We start from the raw sequence: 13,300 nt of genomic DNA on the forward strand, positions 1-13,300 counted from the left end.
GATGCATTTAGTTTAGGGCAGGAGCCCTATTTCCTCCTTGGGATAGACATCTTGTCGTATATTAATAAGATTTTACAAGGGGGGATATATACGAGCTAGTTTGCTTGATTTCCATAGGCCAAGAAGGTCGGTTGCTTTTAAGGGTTTTAATGCTTGATTTACGTTAGGCCAAGAGGGTTGGTTTTGTCGAGTTTAAATGTTTTATTTCTTTAGGCCATGAGGGCTAGTTTTGTTAGGAGTGAACTGTGTTATTTCCTTGGGCCAAGAGGGACATATGTCTGTTTGGTGCAAGTACGTTTAATGGTTTTCTGTTTTAGAGATTGCATCACATAGGTTACGGAAGTCATTGGAGGGAGTCTTTGCTGCGGAGGAGCTTCTTGTGGCTATTCCAGGTGATTTTGTTCCCTTTTTGAATTTGTCTCTTAAGTGGATAATGATATATGTGTATGTAGGGGTTACTTTCTTTTCATTTTTTAGGGACCGGAAATCAAGGCATGAAGTCCAAGGTTTAGGTTAGGTATGCATGTGGGAGGTCTGAGCAGTTGTTGCCTCTTGCAAAGGCATTGTTAGGCATAAAAAGACATGTTTTAGAAGGCAGTTCTAGTGATCCTATTCTGCTGACCTACTAGGTGGCCATTTTAGGAATTTTTGTTAGTTGTGAGGTAATTAAAAAATCTTTCCAAAAAATATATATGAAAAGGAGAAAAATATTGCATATATGAAAGAATAAAAATATACAGAGGTGTGTAAAAAAGGGTTCTAACCCCTGTAAAAATAGAAAATGAAAGAAAAAAAATCTTTGAGCAGCTGTGCATTGCCTTGTGAAGGCTTGATAGGTTCCTGGGAACAAGCAAGACCTAGGGCCGCCGATACCTTGTCTTCCTAGGGGTGGCATCTAAACCCCAATTTCCATCGTTTCTTCAAAAACCGCACTTTGCGGGTTTTACATGTTTTGAGAAAAAATGACTATATCATCAAAATTTTTGGTTTTTTCTTTCATTTCAAAGATAAATCAACATATGCAACCATGATCAATCATAATCAAACATTTCCTTCAATTATATTTCATCAAACGAAGAATAATAACACTTACTCATAGAAACCCGCGTGTTTAAGGCGAGTATTCTGAGATTGAGAGGCCGTTGACACTTCCCTCTTGTTGCTGAAGCACTCTCCAGCCTTGATCTACATCCTCTACATCTCCATTAGCATCCTTTGTTTCAAAATCGTCATCACCCCCACCCCCTTCTCTCTTTCATTGATGCATATGAACAGCCCACAAGAGGAGAGAGGAAGGAGGAGAGAGAAATACTAAAACCAAAATTTTCAATTCTTGATCATATTCTGTAGAATTACAACCATCTTGTTCCTCTTTGAGAGTAGATCATCAATCCCTCTTCCTCTCTCTACATCCTTCAGCCATCAAGAGGCACAATTCATAGAATTGAGGGGGCGCAAAAAAATTGTGCCCCCCTGTTCTATGAAAAAAATGATTTTTTTCCTTTATTAAGAGCTTAAGCTTTAAACTTTCAAAAAACTGGTTCCAAATTTTTGGTTTCACACTGTTGTAGTGGTTTTTGGGCCCCAAACAAACTCAGAATTGAAATCCGTATGGCCAAGAGGCTTTGTGACATTGAACTCCATAATCGTGGCCTTCCTCATACACTTTCTAGCTCCTAGATCTAGTAGCTGCTTTATAATGCCAAACCTTGCAAGGATTAAATGGGGGGTCAAACGACCTCTGATCAACGAACTGAGACTTGCGTTGGGTTCCTGACGTCGAAATGCAAAGTTGCCGCTTTTGCGTAATCTGGCTCAGACCTTGATCCTGCTACCATCTAGGAAAACTCCAGCTTGGCCATCCGTCACCATTTCACTACAAGGATTTGAGCTAGTAGCGACGCCGATTAGCGATGGCGGATAGCGGCGTCGCTATTGGCGTCGCATTTGCGACGCAAATAGCGACGCCAATAGCGACGCCGCAGGGAAAAAAAGCGCGGTCGAAACCAAAGCGCCGTTTTCATTTTCTATTCTTCGCCTTTTGAGAGCGAGAGCGAGGGAGAGAGCGAAGGCTTTGTGAGAGAAGAAGAGGAAGAGACTTGCCGCCGCCGCCGTTGTTTGCGAAGGAGAGGAGGAGCCCTCGTTGCAAAGAGAAGCCGCCCACGCTCGCCATATCTCATTGGTGAGTCTCCCTCTCTCTTTCTTTTGTTTGTTGAAGGTTTAAATTGTTCTCTTTTGCTTGTTTAGGAGAGGAAATGAAAGAGAAGGAGAGGGAGAGGGAGAGAGAGGGAGAGAAAGAGAGGGAGAAAGAGAGGGAGAGGGAGAGAAAGAGAGGGAGAGTGCATTCTCTCTCTCTCTCTCCCTTTTGCTTGTTTAATGTTTAAATTACTTTCTTTTTTGCTTGTTGAAGAGAGGAAACGAGAGAGTAAGAGAGAAAGAGAGGGAGAGGGAGAGGGAGAGGGAAAGAAAGAGAAAGAGAAAGAGAAATAGAAATAGAAATAGAGGGAGAGGGAGAGGGAGGGGAAGGAAATAAGAGAGGGAGAGAAAGAGAAAGAGAGGGAGAAGGAGGGGGAGAGTGCATGAGGGAGAGGAAGGGGAAGGAAATGAGAGAGGGATAGAAAGAGAAAGAGAGGGAGAGTGCATTGTATCTCTCCCTCTCCCTTTTGCTTGGAGGATGTTTAAATCACTTTATTTTTTGCTTGTTTAGGAAATGAGAGAGAAAGAGAGATAGAGAGGGAGAGGGAGAAAAAGAGAAAGAGAGGGAGAGGGAGAGGGAGAGGGAGGGGAAGGAAATGAGAGAGGGAGAGAAAGAGAATGAGAGGGAGAGGGAGGGGAAGGAAAAGAGAGATAGAGAGGGAGAGGGAGAAAAAGAGAAAGAGAGGGAGAGGGAGAGGGAGAGGGAGGGGAAGGAAATGAGAGAGGGAGAGAAAGAGAACGAGAGGGAGAGGGAGAGGGTGAGAGAAAGAGAGGGAGAGGGAGAGGGAGAGGGAGGGGAAGGAAAAGAGAGATAGAGAGGGAGAGGGAGAAAAAGAGAAAGAGAGGGAGAGGGAGAGGGAGAGGGAGAGGGAGGGGAAGGAAATGAGAGAGGGAGAGAAAGAGAACGAGAAGGAGAGGGAGAGGGTGAGAGAAAGAGAGAAAGAGAGAAAGAGAGAAAGAGAGGGAGAGGGAGAGGGAGAGGGAGGGGAAGGAAATGAGAGAGGGAGAGAAAGAGAACGAGAGGAAGAGAAGGAGAACGAGAGGGAGAGGGAGAGGGTGAGAGAAAGAGAGAAAGAGAGAAAGAGAGGGAGAGGGAGAGGGAGGGGAAGGAAATTTAAGATAATTGACTTATTGATAATGGTATGCAATGTGCTTTGCCATGGGCCACGTACTTCATCAAAATGAACCCAAAATTATTGTTATAGAAGAAGAAACCCTTAAATTGAGTATATGATAATTTCTCTCAGGTCTTATGACTATGAGTAGAATTGATTGAAATAAATTTTATTACTATAGTTATAAAATTTCATAGATGGCGCGCATTAATTTTAAAATGGATTACTTATACTCAAAGCCGAGATATAACAAATAATTATCTACTGGGACAAACAAATCGTTGAGCATGATACAAGGCCGAGATATAACATCGGAAAATCTCTCGACTACTATATACAATGCAAGGTTTATGGTCAACTTGCAACTTGACGTACATCTCCTACATCTCCATAAAGCTATCCATTTAAGCCTCGTTTGCTGTAATGTAGATAAGATGGCAAACGAAGAAGGTCTTATTGTTTAAGACCGCGAGACGTATCTTAATTAGCGTGTCCCATGTCCTTGCTCTCAATGCAAGTTGGCAATTAGACGAAAACGCCGATTGTCTATAGAACACGTACGACGATTTGGCGAGTTTCAATCTAAGATCATTGATCAGGCGATTGCGGATTTTCAGCAAACGGTAATTTAAAGTTAGCATTTTTCATGCATTGTACTCTCAAGCTAATTGAAAACCATACACAAAAAGATTGGGTCTTGTTGGCAAATTTTGTATCCAGGGGGGTGATGTCTCGACCCAAGGGGGAGTGCACCCTTTGCAGCCAATTAGAAGAGTTCGTGGACGTGCAATGGATGGATTGCAGGAGCCAATCGACCACTCGCAAGGCGCATCTATACCGTCAATGCCAGAGGAGACAGACAACCTTCCCGACTTGCCTACAATCTTGGAGCCTGAGATGGAGGCAATGATCGATGCATTGATTCCCATGGATGTTGAGACATCTGACCCGCTTAGAGAGGAAGCATCCATACCATTATATGATGGGTGCAGAGTATCTCGGTTGAAGACATTGCTTGCACTCTTAAGTGTGCAAGCAAAATACGGTTGGAGCAATACGAGTGTGACTGAGTTATTCAGGTACCTTGCACGTAGACTTCATTGTTTTAAAAAAAAAACAGTATTATTGCAAACATTTGTGTTTTTTCAAGGTGTTTTATGCTTTTTTTCAGGTTATTGAAATATCATATATTGCCACCTGCAAACACCATGCCTGAGTCTCGTGATGATACACGACATGTTTTATGAAAGCTTGGCATGGACTACAATAACATCCATGCATGTATCAATGACTGCATATTGTTTCGAGATGAATACGAGACTATGGAGACATGTCCAAAGTGTGGTGCTCACAGGTATCGACAGGACTTGCAAGGGCAGACCATCCCTCAAAAAGTTCTCAGACACTTTCCGCTCATCCCCCGCATAAACCACGTCTGCCATGGCAAGCTTGACAACGTGGCATGTGCAGAATAGATCCACGGATGGAGTTCAACGAATATCAGCAGATTCGTGCGCATGGAGCCACATTGACTCTACCTTCCCAGGCTTTGCGCGAGAGCCAAGGAATCTTCGGCTCGGTCTCGCCATGGATGGTGTGAACCCATTCGGTCTGCGCTTGACTTCTTACAGTGTGTGGCCTATAGTGCTTGTCAACTACAACATTCCTCCATGGCTTTCTACGAAGAAAGGACATCTCATCCTTAGCTTGCTCGTCCAGGGCTACTACAAAGTAAAAAATATGGACGTGTATCTTCGTCCATTAGTCGATGAGCTTGAGATTTTGTGGGAGGAGGGGGTCACGGTGCAAGATATGAGCAGGCGAGATGGTCGGCGGTCAGCCAACATTCGAGCCATTCTCATGTGGACAATGCATGACTTTCCGGGATTGGGAGAGTGCTCAGGTGAGCAGACCTTTGTTCTCGCTGGTAATATCTATATTTTATTTCATTCAATCAAGTATTCACTAGGTCGTGAATCGCCTTGCAGGTCTCGTTACCTCAGGTTATCATGCATGTCCATTGTGTGGGCCACAGTTAGACTCCCGAAGGTCACGAACCATGAAGAAGATGGTATATCAAGGACACGCCGCTTTCTTGCTGGAGGATCATGAACTCAGGGAAGGTTTTCTTGGATGACCTCCAGCACGTATGAACGCTGCAAGCTGGTACAAGCTGAAAATGGTAAACCCGGAATCACATCCAAATGGAATGCGACGGTTCTCAGTTTTCTACGAGTTGCCATATTGGACCCACTTACAGGTCAACCACTTGTTGGATCCCATGCATATTTTCAAAAATGTGGGCAGCTTGCTATGGGACCACATCACAGGAAAGAGAGACACTATAGGGTCACAAATGGATTTAAAGGAGGTAGGTAAGATGGAGGCGCTTTGGCCACAGTCGAGTGCTGAAGGGGGAGTGCAGCTTCCTCGCGCTCCCTGGGTTTTGTCTACCAAAGAAGAGCGCATTGTGAAGTAAGTAATCAAGTCTATCCGCACTCCGACGGGTATGATGCGTTCTCTCAGGTCCGCATTTTCTGAAGATGACCAAATGTCTGGGCTAAAATCCCATGATTGGCATAAGATATGTCAGGTTTGTGAACAGAATGGATTTTAATTAGCGTGGACATTTTGAAATTTGAAAAGTGACCATTATTCTCAATACTTTCTCATTTGTGGCAGTTTGTCCTACCGATCGCGATCGCGGGATGCCTAACTCCAGAAATTCGCAGGGCCATTTACAAGTTGTCGACTTTGGTGCAATGGATCTCACAGAAAGAGATTAAGACGTCCTCTATTGAATCCGCAAGGCAGGGAGCACTTGAGACGGTCTGTCTCTTTGAGAAATACCTGCCCACTAGCATGCTCACGACACAAGTTCACCTTCTTGTGCATCTTGTGGACGAAGTGGAGATTGCTGGACCTGTCTATACACGATGGATGTTCTTCTTGGAGCGCTTCATGAAAACCCTGAACGGCTTTGTGTGACAACGAGCTCGTCCAGAAGGTAGCATGGCGGAAGGTTGGTTGGTGTCAGAGGCGTTAGTGCATATCTCACAATGGCTACCAACGGTGGAACCAGACAATGAAATGCCATGGACGCTGAAGGATGATGATAGGCTGATTGGAGATGTGGTGGTTGAAAATGGGGTAGAAAAAAGAATGGATGCCTCAATGGAAGAGAAGGTGAATTGCTTTTGTATGTTGCACCATGCGTCCATGGAGACGTGGCTCGCCAAGTACCAGATTGTAAGGCAAGATCGAGAGGAAGCGCGAGCTGAATTCCGACGCAGTATGCGTCACCAACCGATTCGATATCCTGAAGGCATGGAGGAGATGCCGCGGTTTATGTCAACACGATGGTTGCATGGAGCCTTGACCGCAGCATCCAGCGAAGGGACAGAGGTCTCAATGGAGGAGTGGGAGTTCTCGAGGGGATGTAGTCCAAAGGTAATGAGGGGTTTAGAATGTGTCGTATCTAAATTTTCTTGCTACATCTAATTTGAGTGTTTCAATGTGCAGTACAAAATATATAGTGCAGCGTGGTCGTGCGGACGGCATTTTCGGGTTGAGCGTATTGACCAAATGTGCTCCACAATGGACTGTGGTGTCATGGCAAGGTTTGAGCAAGAGAGCCGGCGACGAGCAACGGATCCGAACACGGTTGTGGATGAGATGGAGTATTTTGGAAACTTGCAAAGTATTATTACGGTGGATTACCGTAGCTTCTCCATGATACTATTCGATGTGCACTGGTTCAAAGTGGTACTTGGAGGAGCTGGAGCAACAGTTCGACGAGGTCCATCTGGATTTCTCAAAATAGATTCCGAAAAAAAATGGATGGATTTGCGCGACACCTTTGTGTTGCCGGCCCATTGTGAACAGGTACGCATAGTCATTTGCTTGCTAATTGTAATACGACATGGTTTATGTCACAATGGTTTGAAGTCACTTTGTAAGTGTTTGTGAACAGGTAATCTTCTATCCAAACCCCCGACAACCTCGATGGTGGTATGTTATACCTTCAACTCCTCGAGGTGCGAGAGTATATGATCAAAGCGATGTTCCAGGCATAGATGAAGAAAATATGCAAATAGAGGAATTGATATTACAAGGGGTGGAGGCCACCGCAAGCTTGGAGCCCGCATCGGCTAACAATGATGGAAATACAGAAGTCGTAGAATTTTTTGAGAACGAGGCAAACTCGTTCTTTTGTGGTGACATGTCTATCGACCTTCCAGTGTATGCAGAGTTGTGTCAGGAGATTAACATGGGACCATAGAATACTTCATTCTTGGAGAATTGTATTACTCAATTCGTTGTTTAGATCTTCCATAAAGGTAGATAAGATACGCATTTTAAGAGGGATTTTAAAAAAATGATTTATATTAATGTGCTTTGTATAGTTTAAATTGATTATTCTAACATCATTTTTTATCTGTGCAGGTATCGACATTTTCAGGATGAGTCGAGGGATGAGCGATGAGGAGTTTCAGGACATGATGGCACGCATGTCTCCAGATCAGCTCGCGAGATTCAGAGAGATGGCAGATCAGGAGCTGTCTCGTTCTTCTTCAGGGTGCTCTGCTAGATCAGCTTCAGCGCGATCAGATGCTTCAGCTTCGAGCAGACGATCTCGACGCTCGCGACTTGGGCCAGAGGGAGGGACTGCGACTGCAGGAGGATCAGGGGGGGTGCTGCTGTGGAGACACGGACGTGGTGTCTCCGTCTCGTCGTTCAACTAGAGCTGCATCTCCTCCAGGATTTGTCACACCTATGGGGAGGTCCACTCCAGTTACTCCGGCTTTTGCGCAGCCGTCGGTAGATGGCACACCTTTTGGTGGCACCCCCTTTGGTGGCACCCCTTTGAGTGGCACTCCGGGAGAGGGTACCCCCGTCGGTACACCGGATGTGCAGGGGTCTCCTGGATATGCCCAGGAGCGTGGATGGAGATGGGAGAGGGCCCATCTTAGGCATACTCCTAGGGGTTATGGATACCTACTGGATGGCAGGTCAGGAGCCATCATCATGAATGATGAGGGGAGGAGGGTGATAGCTCGCATGAGGGAGTTGTGCCAACAAGTTTTTTGGCACAATGTCCTGGATCATTGGAGGAACATACCGGAGGGGAGCAAGGACTACATAGTAGCATCCTTGCACGAGGAGTTCCCGGTGCCAGCCGCAGTGGATAGATTCTCTACGGGCTGGATGATGGATTGCATGCGTGCATACATGTCACATAGACGATCCGACGCACGCAAGGCAATCAAGAGTGGGGCTCCAAAGCCCGAGTGGTTAGATGCAGACGACTGGCGCCGACTGAGGGAGGAGGCTACAAATTCGCCAAGACGTTGGAGTCAGCAGCGGGAAGTGGCGAGGGCACGAATCGAGGCCGGATCGGTACATCATCTTGGGAGTGGCGGCCACAGGACATATTTGGAGGACTTTGTAAGTTTCTCTTTTGTTTTGCTTATTTGTTTTTTTGAGATATTCTTTGTACTGACAATCATGTTTCTAACAATTAGCATTTTGTTTTCTTTGCAGCACTCCGTTACAAATCGCGATCCGCAAGGCCTTAAGACTCGATATGCAGAGAGGCACGGTTTCAGGACATTGATCGACCGATTGTATAGACGCGGCGGCCCTGTAAGTCACTCATCTTTCTTGTCCGTAGTTACCATGAGATATTTGAATGCATTATTGTATGGTGGATTGATATGTTGTTTCTTTTTCTGCAGAATTCGTTTGATGCTCCTTTGCAGCGGGACGAGCTTTCGGGGGACGAGGATTTGTAGCTCGCCCTTGGATCCTTAGAGCTCACACACCTTTAGTTTTTAGTCGCCCGATCTATGTAGACATTTTCTATATATTAGTGATATCGTTTCATGATTGTACCAATCGTATTTTATGTGATATCATGTATTTATTTCATGTATCAGTTTTATGATTTCAATATACAATTTTTTTTTCTCTGTTACCATCGCTATTTGCGTCGCAAATTTACTACACGCGTCGCTATTGGCGTCGCAAATTTTCTGTAACCGTCGCTATATGCGTCGCATTTGCGACGCATATGGCGACGAATATAGCGACGATTCTATGGCGTCGTCAATAACGACGCTTTTTGCGACGATGGGGGCAAATTTTGTTGTTTGTATTTTTGTCGCTTTTAACGTCTCTATAAGGTCTATATCTTGTAGTGTTTGTTTTTTCATGAAAATTGACTATTTCTTTAATACCTCTCGGGCACTTTTCGGCTAGTTGTTTAGTGTGAAAATATTAGTAATACCATGTCACACTGACATAGGTATAAAAGGAAGGGACATGTAATTTTTCTCATCTTTTGAATATTAATACATTACAGTTTCTTTCCCCATTACCTTGCTCATTGCTTCAATGGCTTCTCCCCTTTTTCTATCTTTTTCTCTCTATTTCTAGTCTTTCTCTCTCCTCATCACTCTCTCTTCTTACTTCTTCTCTCTCTTCTATAGTCTTCTCTCTCATCTTTTTCTCTCTCCAGTACACTTCTTGACGTATACACATAGTAAAGCCCCTATGTTTGAGGCATTATTGCTATGATATTAAGCATTCATGGGATTTGTGGCTTTATTTAGCTGAAATTGCCTATAAAATTATAACTTATGCTAGTATTGAGTCTTCTTTTTTTGAGTTTATATATGGTTACAAGGTATCCCTTCCAATCATTATGTTTCATAAGATGATAAATCCTCATGGTAAAGTAGAATTGGATAGAATGCATGTCCTTCTCCAAATATGTAGGATCAACCTCAAGAAGGCACAATATCAAATAAAGATATACACTAATGAGAAGCAAATGACATTGAAGTTCTAAGAGAGGCATATATTACTTCTTAAGGTACCTAAATCTAGATATACATCTCTTAAGAAAATTTCAAGTAATAATCTTGCCCATTGCTACTATGGCCCCTACAAAAAGTACTCAAGTGGATCAAGATTTGACATACCAATTAGAGTTTCCATCTTCAATACATGTTCATAAGGTTTCATGTTAGTCAAATCAAGCCTTTTATTAGTTCTTAGGTTGAGTACTTAGAGGAGTTATCACCTACTAATGAAGAATGCTTAAATCAGTACATAATTAACTAAGGACATGATTGGTCAACAAGGAAATAAGCTTAGTTCATAGTCTATAATAGAATATTTAATCAAATGGCAAGGTTTACCATTGGAAGAATTTTCATGGAGACCAAGGACTATCATTGAGGACTCTTTTTACCTTCAAAATAATCTTTCAAATGAAGAGTATGTAAGTTAAGGACTCTATTTCACTATAGTTTGGCTCTCTATTTTGAGTTATTGTAAATTTTGAATTTATTATAGAGAAGAGAAACCAACATTGCCTAAAAGTTATATAAAAATATATTTCTTTAGATCCATGAAACACTTAATTGGTTTCACTCCATTGAAAGTTATGCCCCTGAAAGGAAGAAACTTCTAACTAAAATAATATTATACTAGAATCAAGAAATACAAGTCATGTCCATGAGAAGACATAGCCATGTCATATATTCACATATTGCATATGGCACAAGGAAGCCGTAGCTAGAATAAAGAGAATGGGAAAGAAATTTAGATAACATGATACACACCTCACGCAATTGTATCCATAAGAATACACCCTCAATGGTGGTAAGAGGTGTAACCTATAGATCTCCAAGGTGGAGTTGATCTAATGATAAAATGATCAAAAGTTGTGCATAAGGGTAATCACTTGCCTTTTATATGGGGCCCTAATTCTCTAATGTTAATTTTAATAGACGATCCCTACCTAAAGAAGTTTTGTCCTCAAAACTTGAGAATTGCAAGAATATAAATGTGAATCATATGAAAGATATTGATTATTGAGGTTTGTTGCTCAACATTTTTCATAAAGTAATGAATAATCCTTCACAATAAGGAAGCATTATCACTATTGTAAAACTGTAAGAATCCTCAATGTTTTCCTAAATAAGGCTTAGTAGTAAAAACACTATAACTTTGGGTAGGAACCTCTAAATGATACTACTGAGGTATAGAAATGTAGAAGACAACCCAAGGTATCTATGTACAATATAAAACTTGGATTTTGATGTGGCAAAAATTTATTAAAGAATGTTGCCCCCTATTCTAGGAGTCATAAATCCTCTTGAAGAAGAAGCCATGGAAAAGTCTCAAAATAAGAAACCAATTGCCATGCAGACTTCTCTCCATAGATAAGGGTCACCATTTGATGAGATATTCCATGAATGCATAGTTTCATAGAATCTTTTCATGCTATCCATTAATCTTTTTTTGCTCATAAATGATTAGACCATATTCATCATTGGGTGATAATTCTTCAAATACTTGAATACCAAATCCCACATATTTCTTGAGTTGTGATATATAAAATACATGATGCATTTCATGTATAAGAAGGTAATTGAAGTCAATAAGTTAGAGTAGTGTAGACTCTTTGAATTTTGCTATGGACCATAAAATCAACGAGCCAATTTATTATGTACACCTTTAAGAGAATACTAAGACTTTAGCATCTTACAAAATACCCAATCTTCAACTTCAAACTCCAAATTCCTTCTTCTCTCATTAGCATATGAATATATAGCGTTTAGAGCTTTGCAAAAATTCTCCTTCCATAGCTTCATTAGTGCTTTCATCCTCTCTAGCTCTCCCCTAGCTTGAGAATTAACATCCTCATGGAACAAAGCAGACAATACTTGGACTTTGTGACCATAAATACCCTCAAAAGGTTACATTCGAACGCTCAAGTAGTAGGTATTATTTTAGCAAAATTTAGTACAATGAATTCACACATTGCTGAAGATTGTGTTCCATGACAAAAATACCTCAATTTTGACTTCTAACCAATGATGTACTCTCTCTTGATGTAGTCTCTCAGTTTGGCCATCTATTTGAGGATGATAGGCAATGTTAAGAGTCAAAAGAGTGCCCAGAGAGGTGAATGAACTCTTCCAAAAGATTTACATAAACTTTGTATCCCTATCAAAAGAACCTTCATAGGCATACAATGAAGCTTGAAGATTCCATCCATAAATTGCTATGTTACTTGTTTAGTTGAATATTGAGATTTGGCAAGCACAAAATGACCTTATTTAGTCAACCAATCAACAATGACAAAGATACCATTCCAAACCACCCATGTTTAGTGATGTTTTAAAGACCTCTAATAAAATCCATGCTAGTATTAGTCCATTTACCAAGGGGAATTGGAAATGGCTACAATAAATCATCAAATAAGAGAGAAGAATCCTTGTTTTGTTGACATGATAGACATCAAGATACATAACTATTCACATATTTCCAAAGCTCCTTCCTATAGAAGCTCTTCTGGACCTTATCAAATGTCTTGAATATTCCTAAATATCTCTCCATTGAAGATATCTCTTGAAGGCTCCTTCATCCTTATTTGATAACAGCGAGCAAACTTGGTGAGCACTTTAGCATCCTTAAGCTTATCCAAAAGCTTGTCTATGTGAGGGATAGGATCTCGGGGGGTTCACTATATATATATTCTCTATATAATGTGCATTCATAGCCTATTTATAAATATCCTAATCTGTGAAATTTTCTTGAATAAAACACAACCCTTTTCTATTCAATCTGTAAGTAATCTCTTTATATGACACCCTTCTATGTGTAAAAAATGTATAAAAATGGTGTCTTAAAAACCCCTTATTTTGAACTCACGTTATATATACATATATTCATGAGTGACCCCCCCGAGGATAGGATATAGTTTCTTGATAGTACTTCTTTTGAGGTCTTTACAACCTATGCACATGTAGAATGATCCATCTTTCTTCTTAACAAGAAGTGTCAAAGAAATAAAAGGCATTTGATTAGGATGAATAAAACCCATTTCTAGCAATTCGTTCATGAATGGATCCATTCTTTTGGAGAAGAGGATTGCTTCTTTTCATAAACTTTTCATAGTAGAAGAGTAAAGA

Source organism: Lygodium microphyllum, chromosome 22, assembly GCF_053477565.2.
Source record: "Lygodium microphyllum isolate KBCC chromosome 22, Lygodium_microphyllum_v1.1.10, whole genome shotgun sequence".
In the NCBI taxonomy this organism is placed as follows: Eukaryota; Viridiplantae; Streptophyta; class Polypodiopsida; order Schizaeales; family Lygodiaceae; genus Lygodium; species Lygodium microphyllum.